Source organism: Poecilia formosa, unplaced genomic scaffold, assembly GCF_000485575.1.
Source record: "Poecilia formosa unplaced genomic scaffold, Poecilia_formosa-5.1.2 Scaffold618, whole genome shotgun sequence".
In the NCBI taxonomy this organism is placed as follows: Eukaryota; Metazoa; Chordata; class Actinopteri; order Cyprinodontiformes; family Poeciliidae; genus Poecilia; species Poecilia formosa.
Window position 1 is genome coordinate 46,264 of NW_006800557.1, and position 11,271 is coordinate 57,534.

General features: G+C 41.6%; 2 long non-coding RNA genes across 3 annotated transcripts; one reads left to right on the forward strand and one right to left on the reverse strand.

The window, feature by feature from the left end:
* Positions 1-388: 388 nt before the first annotated feature.
* Positions 389-3,883, forward strand: LOC103130241 (uncharacterized). The gene is made up of 2 exons (XR_001660216.1): positions 389-2,373; positions 2,466-3,883. It is a non-coding gene; the product is annotated as an uncharacterized LOC103130241 (long non-coding RNA).
* A 1,570-nt stretch (positions 3,884-5,453) lies between these two features.
* Positions 5,454-10,723, reverse strand: LOC103130240 (uncharacterized). Of its 2 annotated transcripts, XR_475186.2 has the most exons (3): positions 10,024-10,723; positions 9,399-9,492; positions 5,454-5,736 (listed from the first exon to the last, which is right to left on the reverse strand). It is a non-coding gene; the product is annotated as an uncharacterized LOC103130240 (long non-coding RNA). The 2 variants fall into 2 exon arrangements; XR_001660215.1 differs by lacking the exon at positions 5,454-5,736 and having other exon boundaries at positions 7,437-9,492.
* Positions 10,724-11,271: the final 548 nt, after the last annotated feature.

Genomic DNA, 11,271 nt, shown 5'->3' on the forward strand with positions numbered 1-11,271 from the left:
GATCTGCACGGCTGCTGTAATTTGTGCAGTCACATATCGGTGGTCACTGCTTATCTTGGCCTCACAGCTGGGTCGGGCCGGGTGGATTAAGGGGCTTCCGGGTGACGCAAAACTCTCCACTGTGAAGCAATTAACATCTGCTTGACGGTGACAAGAGGTGAAACAGTATCCAAAACAAGCTTACTGGTGTATATTGATGTGTAAGTGTTGATATAATTAAGTTCTTTCAGAGAAAGCATTGAGTATCTCTGCTTGAAGAAGCTGATTCGGCACAAATTTGTGTTAGTGAATGCAAATTATTTCAACGCACCGTCAAGCATGTGGTATTTTTTCATTTACTAAGCAAAACATGTTTGTTTTCGACCCTGCTCTGCTTTCCTTACATAAACACACATAAAAGGAGTTGATGATGCTCCAGTCTCGGTTTTGCTGACAGCTTTAGCTTTGTTTGTTTCAAACGGTTTGCTTTTTGAATTATTAAACTCTTAAAACAGTGTGTGGACTTAAAGAACCACCCACAGACTGGCACAGCATTCATGCAGCCAAGGGTAGTCCAAGGTAAGATGAATAGCTACAACAGAGGAGTGTTGTTTGACTGCATTCATCGGTGCAATGGCGTCTGCAGACGTTCCTTATTTTGATTGATTTTTTGGAGGAATGCAATGAGATAAAGAGATAAAAAAACATTTAAGATATTAAAATATGTAGGTGATGTCCGATTGTCCGGTGTGTTTTGATGGACATGGAGGTTCTTATGTTTTTGTTGGTTCGAGTGAATCTGTGAAAACTGAATTACAAATAGACGTGGTTCAAGACGTTCATAAAAAATGGCCCTTTAGTTCCAGTACGAGGCAGGTGTTATCTTACTCTACAAAAATGTTGACATGTATTGGAAAAGCTGAATTATTCGGGCAATAATTTTTTCAAATAGAAAAAAAATGTGGCTTTTTTGGAAAATTGCTAAGCTAATTTCTCTTAGCAATGCAAGCTAACTCAAAATTGACATAACACGTTCACAAAACAGTGCACTGTACTAAATGTGCAACGGATTCATTTGAAAATCCAGTGACTAGTGTCTAAACTATTTATTAGCAGTTGCTATAAGCAGTTTTTTCAAGTCAGGCATGTTTGAGTTTGAGATTTTAACTTAAAAACCTACAAATTCTAGATTTCAAATGAAACAGTACCTGCAAAGGTACCTGGATTGGGTCAGTCAAAGCCCTTCTTATTGTTGTTGTAATATAGCTTAGTCCGTTAACTTTTGAGTCTCTTGACTTCCATTTCCAGTCCCATGTCTGAAAACCTTGAAGGGCTATTTCACTTTCCGACAGGCTACGATAAGTAAAATGTAATATTTCAGGCTTCACTTCCATCTTGTCTTGACTGATGTGTGATCTGATCACCCTGAAATTTTAATGAGTCCTGCTCCAGGCTTACTATGGAAGAAACCATTCTGACGCAGCAAGATTGTAAGCACCTTCGCTCATAAACCACAATGAATTATGGCTTCTTAATTTACCATAATACATAAAGAAAGAGTTTTATGGATAATGAAATGAATGAGTGATGGAGAACAAACAGTGAAAATAGTCTTGTTTGGTTCCTGCTGTTTGTTTTGGGCTGCTGAGCGACATGGAAAAGCCAACAGCTACACGTTGCATCTTGGTACTAAATTAGCTCTGCAAGCAGGGAAGCATTCACACACAACACTCAACAAGAACATTTATAAAGGTTCATGTAGCAACGGGGCCAGTTTTAAACTTAGCAAAGCAGCTTGTCTCTTTCGTAGACGGTTGATTTTGCAGGACGCTGCCTCTGCCCACCTTTCTATTATAATCAAGCTCGCCCACTGTGCCAATCAAATGCAGTCTGCGTGTTATAACTCAGCATGGTGCTGTTAAATGAGATTTTAGCATAAGTGAACCAAGGGCAACTTTAGCTAAGTCCAAGTTTTTGAGAAAGATTTTACTCTATTGTTGGGTCAAAAAAAAATTCTCCAAAAAATGCAAACAATTCCAGTTTTGGATTAACAGAAATGTGAATAAATTGACAAACTGTTAAATCATGGTAAAAATATGTTTTACAGTTGATGGAAATGTCCTTACAATTAACAGAAAACATCCTGGTGATTTTCTATCAGGATTCTTTCTGTTTTGTTTTTGGTTTTTTTATTTCCTGACATTTTTCTTACAGTGTAACATAGAACATTGTGGTTTCCACTCCCACGAACCAGTTCACACACACTGTTCAAACCGAGAGCACATCAAAGGCAACACACATACTTAAAAGACCCTGCAGACCTGCGAAACATTACTGTGTACGTGGCAAGGAGTAATTACGCTGCTGATTCTATTTGTGTAACAAACAACACTGGTAAGACTGTCTGTCTTTGCGTTATTTCTTCCAGCATCTGAATGTAAATTCAACTTTCTAAAATATTACTTTTCACCATTTTTGCTCACAAGATTCCTGACTGGGTGCTGAGCCTGTGTGTTTGACTCTTGTTTGGCTCGAGGGAGACGGTCTCCTTCATCATCCGAATTTCAACAATGTGGCAAGTTCTTTTCAGATTCCAGACGAGTTTCATTACCGATAACTCTTTGATGTCTGTGAGAAAAAGATATAAATGAATAATCTGCAACACAGCGGCCTCTGATCGCTCAGATGCATAGTGTGCGAATTAAACTGTCTGCAAGTGCCGTATGCTTTGTTACTGAGACATGAGTCATCCCCAGTTTTGCTCTTTCCATGCCTCATTTTTGCCACTAGATGAAAAAACAAAACACATTTGATCTGTTTCTTTTTCCTGTAGTAATTTATTAAAAAGAAAAATAGAGGTCCACACCGCAAATGAAGAAAGAATGACTACGGAAGGTTCTGACAAGGAGTGCCCTCATTGGACAGACATTAGCTGCCGCTGAGGAGGTGATTATGGAAACATTGGTAAACCAAGTTAAATGAATGCACTGCAGCTGTGGAAGGATCATGAGTAGGAAAAGGAGAAATGAGGGGAAAATAGTGAAAAAACAACAAATGTTAATGTGGCATATTGAAACACATATGGTGTTCCACACACCATATGTGACAAATAAGACTAACTCTCGTGGATGACAACAGTTCATACTCCTCCAATGTTGCGAAATAAAACAAATTATAGTAAAGAAAGTGACGCAAAAGTCTACCACATGGTCCAACCAAAATTATTTCCAGTTATTGAATATGCTCAGGGATATTCATTGGGGCAATAAGTGACGTAACCAGTTTTTAGGTTTAGGGCACAATTACTTATTCATACAGGCAGGTCGGTTTCGACAATGTATTCCCTTAAAAATTGAGCAGCATTGTTAGAAATCTTTTTTTTTTGTATTGAGATAGGTTGTTTTTTTTGACAATAAATCACAAACAAAATCTGCGAGGAGGCAAATACTTTCCCACAGCCCTGTGGTGGGTGTGTTCTCCCTTTAATCGAGTCATTTTAGAAGGTCGCTCTTTGATTTAGCTTCAGTGACTCCCTTTGACCTTTAACCTACATGCAACATAGTTGCATGTAGGTTAATTTGAATGCAATTAACAGCATTCAAATTTAATTACCAACTGATGCCACACCTTCATGTGCAAAGCACTGTGAGTCTGTTAGTAAGACTGTGTTCTCAGTCATTGCCAGAGAACGTTTGCATTTGGCAAATGACACTTTTGATGTGGGTTTTTTTTTTTTTCACATTTACTCAAAACTGGGACATACTTAGAACTCTCAGGGTATTGAAGCCAACATCACAAAATAATAAAAAAAGACGACCAAGTAAAAATGTAAGAATTTTGCTGAATCACATCAAATTCTAAAACTTGTGACTTGCATTTATGCAGAGCCACACCTGCCTCTGGATTATATCAGAAAAAGAAGAGCCGACTCTTGTAAATTATCAGCTCGTTCCTTCGTGAACTGTCGGGACGAATTCCTTTGATGGACATGTCGTTTTGTTCTGCGCTCTGTCTTGTGAAATGGTTATTTTCAGATTGGACGGTTGTATGCACATGCAGAGGCTCTTTTCTTTTCTCACCGCCGTGTCTTATTGCCCTAGAATGTTAATCACACCATCTGGTCTCTTTTTCTGCTGGTAGACAGACATAATACACTTCAGTGTAATTCAAACTTAAGTGAACAAAACACAGCAACAACAAAACCGACAGGAAAAGGATATATAGCAAAAAGAAAAAAGTTGAAAGTAGTGGATGATTGCCAGACCCACGAGTATTACTGTAATTTGTGATGAATAGCTTGAGAGAACAAGTAGCACAGACACTGTGTACTGGCACCGTAATGTAACACAACTGACTACTTCAAGACTGATTTGAAACGTCGCCTCTGTTGCGTTGTTTGTTTTTGGTTTCATGCGCTATGATTAGGCATTGGCCATTTTCTAAGACCAAAGTGAAAAACCGCTAAACATTTTCCATCACAGCCTTATTATGGTGTAAACTTTTTAAATTAGATGCCAGAGAAAGGCAGATGAAGGAAGGTCGTTTTGTTTTGGGGGGGAGACACAAAAGCAGCATTGGCCCCCCACCAACCTGATGTTGCACTTTGGTGGCGGACTCACTGAAGGAATGCTACAACAATTTGACCTTCTTGGAGGGTGAACAAATAGCTATTTTTAAACATTTCTGGTCATGAAAAACGAGGTGTGAAAATCGACAAACCCCATCATTATTATTACAGTAATGTAAGCTGTTGTTATTGTTAATTTATTTAAAAGGAAAACATGTACAGAATACGCTAGAGCAGGGGTGCCCAAAGTCGGTCCTCGAGGGCCGGCATCCTGCATCTTTTATGTTTTATTTCTCTCCCTAGTGGTTGTAACAACCTCCTCAGCAAGTCAATGTTCTCCTTAGGCCTCTAATGAGCCATCATTTGATGCAGGTGCGCTAAACCAGAGAGAGACCTAAAACATGCAGGATGTCGGCCCTCGAGGACCCACTTTGGACTCCCCTGCGCTAGAGTTAGCCATACAAGCTAGCTAAGCTATACAAACTAAGCAAGTGGTTCAGAACGAGTATTGAACTGCTTTTATCCAATCAAACATTGTCAAGGCTGGGACTTAATTAATTATATAAATTTTATTTTATTTTATTTTTACATCCAAAGGTTCCAGCAGATGGAACGGTATCTACGCGTCTACATCTGGGACTCCAAATCACGTGTGAGACGATGTGAACTTGACACAATCGACTGCGGTGTTTGTTGCACTTCGTGAATGCTAATTTCTGGCTAATTTGATCTGCTAACACATAAGGTGTGAGCATGCACAGCTTTTTACACAGAAAGGAAACAGATCAGCTGATCTTTGCATGTAGAATGATAATTAGATTGACAGTATCAGGGTTTCATTTCCCTCTTTGTTAACGCGAGATACTTCTGCATGTCATTAAAAATAGATCTTAAAGGCATCAAACTCACGTGTTTTTTGTATTTTTATTCCCTGTACGTCCCTGTCAAATGAAGTCTTTACACAGGCGAGTCGGTTTCTGCGTGCAGCTCTGTTTAAATCTCTCCATCCCTGCGACGCAGCCTCTCTCTTCCACACAAACTGAGGCTTGAATGCTTCACTATCGCGTCCTGATGAAGGCCAAGTGGATTTGTTTGATGCTGGGAGTCAAAAGAACATCAGAAATAGCTCCCCGTGTGCGCCACAGACGTCCTCTTTGGTGCCGTCTGAGATGGTGAAGAGGCTTAGCAAGCTGAAATGTATGAGATGAAGCAGAGGAGCGAGAAGGGAAGAAGAATGAAGACCGGGAAAAAAAAGGAATTGCAGATTTTTCTCAGAGTCAAACTCATAAAGGCTTGCTGAACGTTGTTCCGATTGGACAAGGGGTTACACGGTTTCCACTAGTCCTATAGAGTTGAAATGTATTTAGAAACATTATGTCACAAAACAGAAAAAAATGGAAAAGTTTTCATTCACAGATGGTGTTGAGGTCTAGAAATTGGGCCACTGTTGAGAAATCGATTCTTCCCTTTTTCACCCAACTCTGGTCAAAAATCTGCTTACATTTGCATTTTGCTTGTTCTGTAAACTGTACTTTAGTACCTTCTGATTAATCATTACCGAGACAAATTTCCAGCGTTGGGGACACTAAATGGTGTCTTGATCTTGGTCGGTAATAATGCCTGTTTTTAAAGCATCTGATCGACAGCAGAAACACCAAAAATATTGAGCTAATTTTACCTGGGAGGGTTTGAATTCAGCATATACAACTTTGTTTGGGGCAAAGAGATTCTAGAGTCGTGATTTAGTGAACTGCTACATGCTCTCTGAACAGCCCATCAGATGTATAGAAATACTAATAATCTCCAGAAAGCAAGCAGACACACTGTTTTAGATGAATAAATATATGACAATCTGAAGAGAATAGCATTGAATCTTTTCCCCCCCATGCTCTCTATAAGCATCTGCAGCTGAGATACTGGCGTCATTTTTAACTTTCGCTGTGGATCAGCCCCTCTTCTGTTCTCCCAGAAGCCCCGGCTGTATCCATGTTTACAGCCGCAGGACGGTATAGATGTGTGTGTGCATCTCTATGTGTGATTCTAGGCAGCTGTTGGAAACCAGCGCAGAGGTTGGGGGTGCGGCTGGGGGAAACAAAAGTGGGCGTGTCCCTGCAGATGATTGGCCCAGTGGGATGGCTCCGGAGTAAGTGACATCACAACCTCATGCCTGACCTAGTTAAAGCGCCCGTGACGTCAGAGCTGTCTCTTTTATTCTGTCTCCCTTGTTTGCTGTCACCCACTTTAAATCTCTTATACAACTCTTTCCCCCCGCCCAACACACACACACACACACACACACACCTCTCTTCCTATCTTCCACATGAATATGCACTTTTTTTTTCTCCCCCCACCCCTTTTTATAATCACACTGAGACACAGGAGCAGAGTTAATCAGGGGAATGAGGCAGAGAGAATAGAGGAGAAACATCTACCACTTGCCAATAACCCATTTTCGAGAGATTAAAGCTATCCTGATGAATATTAATGCGCTGGAACTTGGAAAGCAGCGCCGGGCCTAAAGATGTTACAAAACGAGGAGGCAAGCTTCCACCGTATGGACAGAGACGTTCTGCCGCTCACTGTGACTCGGTGCTGCTGTGTTTATTTTTAGTGGATATGTATCAAATTAATATTAGACTGCAACACTGTTCTGTTGCACAAGTAGGTGAAAAATACCACATGCTGCACGAGGCTGCTGCCAACTGTATGTGGACACAATCCACGGCGGTGGGACTAAATTATCTGGAGCTCTCGAGCCTTTTCGCATTTTCTCACACTACGTCCACAAGATTTGAGATATTCTATTGGGATTTTGTGATACGAGTCAGCACAGAGTTGTGAAGTGAAAAGAACAAGATATGTGGTTTTCAGTCTTTTTTTTTTTTTTTTAGTAAAGCCCATGAATCAACACCATGAAGAATCACCTTAATCTGTAGGGACAGGTTTAAGTTTCTTTACCAGTTTTGCACCTCCAGAGTATAAAATGTTTTCCCGTACTTCTAAGCAGATGGAGAGTTTCTGTAAACTTTACTTTGCAAATCTTGACAGATTCATGATTGAGTTTGGGCCGTTCTCGCACACAAAAGCTCCTTCTCCATTGTCAAGCATCACTCTAGCCGGTTAACATTTGGTTCAGTTCTAGCCAAGGTGGTCGTGTGTTCCTCACTGTCAGCGTTAATATGTAGTCAAAACTGCGATGATGTAATTTGTGTACCATTGAGCAACCGGTTTCTCTGGTCTAACTAAAAACCTAGGTCCTAGGTCTCAGTTCAGTTGAAGTGAACTCTGGTGCGATTCGAACGCCAAGCGGACAGGAGACAGCTCCAAAACAAACATTTATGTGTAGCCCTTGCGGGAATTTGTTTATTTTATTTGGTTTATTTGGTTGGCTTGAAGTTATTCAGTCTTTTGTCAACAACAAAAGAGAAATCCTACAACTGCTAAAATCTCAATTTTTGGTTACGTTTTGTAAAGAAGGAAGTGGTGCTCAGTGTCATTGTTTCCTTCAGCAGTTCCTGCTGCAGCGCCACCACAGGTGAGGGGGTGAAACAGGTTTTTCAAAGCGCTTAGTTCATTTGATACAGTGCAATGTGAAAGCAAACCGCACCTAGTGAAAATGTGACAAATGTGTCCATTCTATCAAACTGAGTCTACCAGACTATCAGCTGTGAAAACAGCCTAATGTTCCATCTGAGCTGTTCCTGTGAGATGCTATATCGCTTAGAGCAGAGAATCTCGAAATGACAACATGATGCTCATTCAGTGTTAAAGCAACTTGTATGTATGATTGGGTTACAGTGTATCATCAGATTTCTCTGTACTGAGCAGATTAACTCTGAGAAGAAACACCTCCAGGGTCACACCTAATCCACAGATACAGTCAGATCATTCTCCAATCACCCCGCAGTGAGAAAAAAGATGGAGAGATGAGGGAAAGTGAGAGCGATAAGACGCAAAGGGGATGTGGAGGGGATGTTAAAATAAGAAGCATAATGTTGCTGAAACTGAGAACAGGGCTGTAGGAAGTGATAGCTGTAAATCAAAAAAGCTCTCGCATGTTTGAAAGGTTACAAAGAGAGAGAGAGATGAAGAGGAGGAAGACAAGCTAACTTCCTCCTTCCCTGCACATCCCCCACCGAGGAACATGAGCCCAAAAGCAGTTGTTGCTCCTCTTTCTCACCTTCCTCCTTTTCTTCTTCCGCTTTGTGTTTGGTGGACGCCCCATTTCTCTCATTTATATTCACCCCAGCTACAGGGGGAGTCCTGGGGCAACCACTGCACAATTCTAACGTTCAAAACACAAGAGGCTCATGAAGCTCACACTGACACAGCGGGGCTTCACTTTATAGAGTTAAAGTAAGTTCAGTTAATTTAAAAATGTGCAGAGTGCAAAGTTATGTGACGAAACTCCAACTAAGCTGTTCAAAAAGACAAGTAATACGCAAAAGTTGACTGAATCTACTTTTGCGTATTACTCTGGTTGTTCTGACAACTTCCAAAGACTCACCTCTCCTCCCTCAATCATGGATTCACCTCAATGACCGATACTTTGTGGACCTTCCTATTGTCAAGCCTCAACCTCAGAAGCAGGACTGAAGGATTCATTCCCTTTCCGATTCTTCCCAGTGAATCACCAGCCAGAGTTAAAGGAACACCTCAGACCTCAAGACTTTCCGGATTGTTAAATGAACTTGTTGGACCTTTGTTTCCCGTTAGTGGGTTAGAGGTTTCCCACAACCCATGACAAAAGGAGCCTCAAAAACAATCTTCCTCATGTAAGGTTGTGACAGAAGCAACATAAGAACAACAAGTGAGAATAGGGTGCTGCGGTGGTGCAGGGGTAAAACCCAACCTACGAATGGCGGCCTCAGTCCTCAACACGGCTGTCACAGGTTTGAGTCCTGACCTCATGACCTTTACAGCATGTCTTCCCCCTCTCTCGTTACCTACATTAAAAAAACAAACAAAAAAAACAAAGTAAGGATAAAATTCCCAAAAGTCACTGAATATTTTGTGATGCGACAGCCTTAAAGCCTCATGTGCATTATGTTTAACACTGCACACCCAGCCCCATGGTGAAACATGACGGTGGCACCATTATGCTGTAGGGATTCATTTCTTCCTCAAGGAACAATGAAGTGCCGAATACATATCTTTTCTGCAAAAAAAAAAAAGAACTGTTTGTGGTTGCAAAACATTTGAGACTGGCGTGAAGATCTGACCCTAAACATACAGACAAAGCTACAATGGGGCTTGTGTTCGAATGTCCCAGTTAAAGTCCAGATATAGATCCAATTCCAGAATCTGAGGCAAGACAAGAACATTATTGTTCGCAGACATTCTCCACCCGATCGGACTCAGCTTGTGCATTTTTAACCAAAACGAACCAGGACCCAGCACGGCGCTGTTTCTCTACAAACACACAGCCATGCGCCTGCAGTGTCGACTGTTTGGCTTGAAACTGAGCAGATACCCACCTCTGGGATTATTCTTCTCTCCTCCTGATGTGTAACTCAGATTTCACTGTTTTCCTAACCCTCTCACACACTTGGACACGCACACACGACGAGGACACACTCACCCGATTCGAACTCACACACGCTCTGCTGCTTTTCTGTCTCTGTCATTATGCTTTGTTTTTGTTCTGAGCCCCCTTATTTCTCAGATTTCTGTCACATATGTAGACTTCCACTGTGAGAGTTCCCAGCAGAGTCGATAAATCACCCTTGGGGCTTCCGGGCTCTACACACCTCCGGCTCTCCTCCTCCCTCTCTCTGTTTCTCGACCATTCTGCAGCCTTGCAACGCTCCTCGCTCGCATCGCCCCGGTTCTCCTCTCTTCCACATCCCTTCGCTTGTTCCCTTCCCCCTCTTCCCATCGCTACGGTGACCTTGCAGTAGCTCAGAGTAAAGCCATGCTTTTATCTCCTCCCTCTCCCCCTCCTGCCTTCTTTACATCGGTTTTCGCCCACCTGGGAGGCTGCGCGACGTTCTGCACGTTCACCATATTTGTGTTGCACCCTCTGTGTTTCTTATCTCAATTCAAACTCAGAGTTATAGTGTGCGACTATCCGCATCATCCTGCAGTCAGCATTTATGCAGATGCTTCTGTATTAGTCAGTCCATTTTCAACAAAACCTTCACATGGCCCCTTCACCTACAGGTACCCAAATCAATGCTCACCGGTTCAGCTTGCAGTTCAGGAAACAATTCGACCTTTTGGTGAATGGTTTTATTCGTTATCTCGCAGAGTGTCGACAGTCAGATATCCAATACCGCCCTCATGTCTTTGTGCTTTCCTCAAGACCAAGCTGGATCCATTTCCCTAACCCTCGGTAAGAAAGCTAAAGAATTTCTACAGTTCTGCAACATGAGGTTAGTTTCTTGCTAACCTCATGGGAACCCATCAGGGAAATGCAGATGTCAGTTTTATGCACTGCTGTGACATACATCACACTATGCTTTGTTGTACATTCTTTCTCTGAGCACCAGCTTGCAAAAGCAGCTTTAAGGGAGTGGCTGTTTTTCCCCCCCAAGTGGTGCCTTGTTGTGTTTAGCTGCAGAGGAGATAGCAATAGAAGGCTCAGTAATCCTGCTATGTTAAAAGACCAGGAGGTCTTCTGTCCTTTGCAATTGTGACGTCAGATTTATGTGAAGATTTTGACTTTACAAGGTTGTGGCCCATTTCATTTTTAAATGCACTTTTAAGTCTTTTTTTTTTTTTTT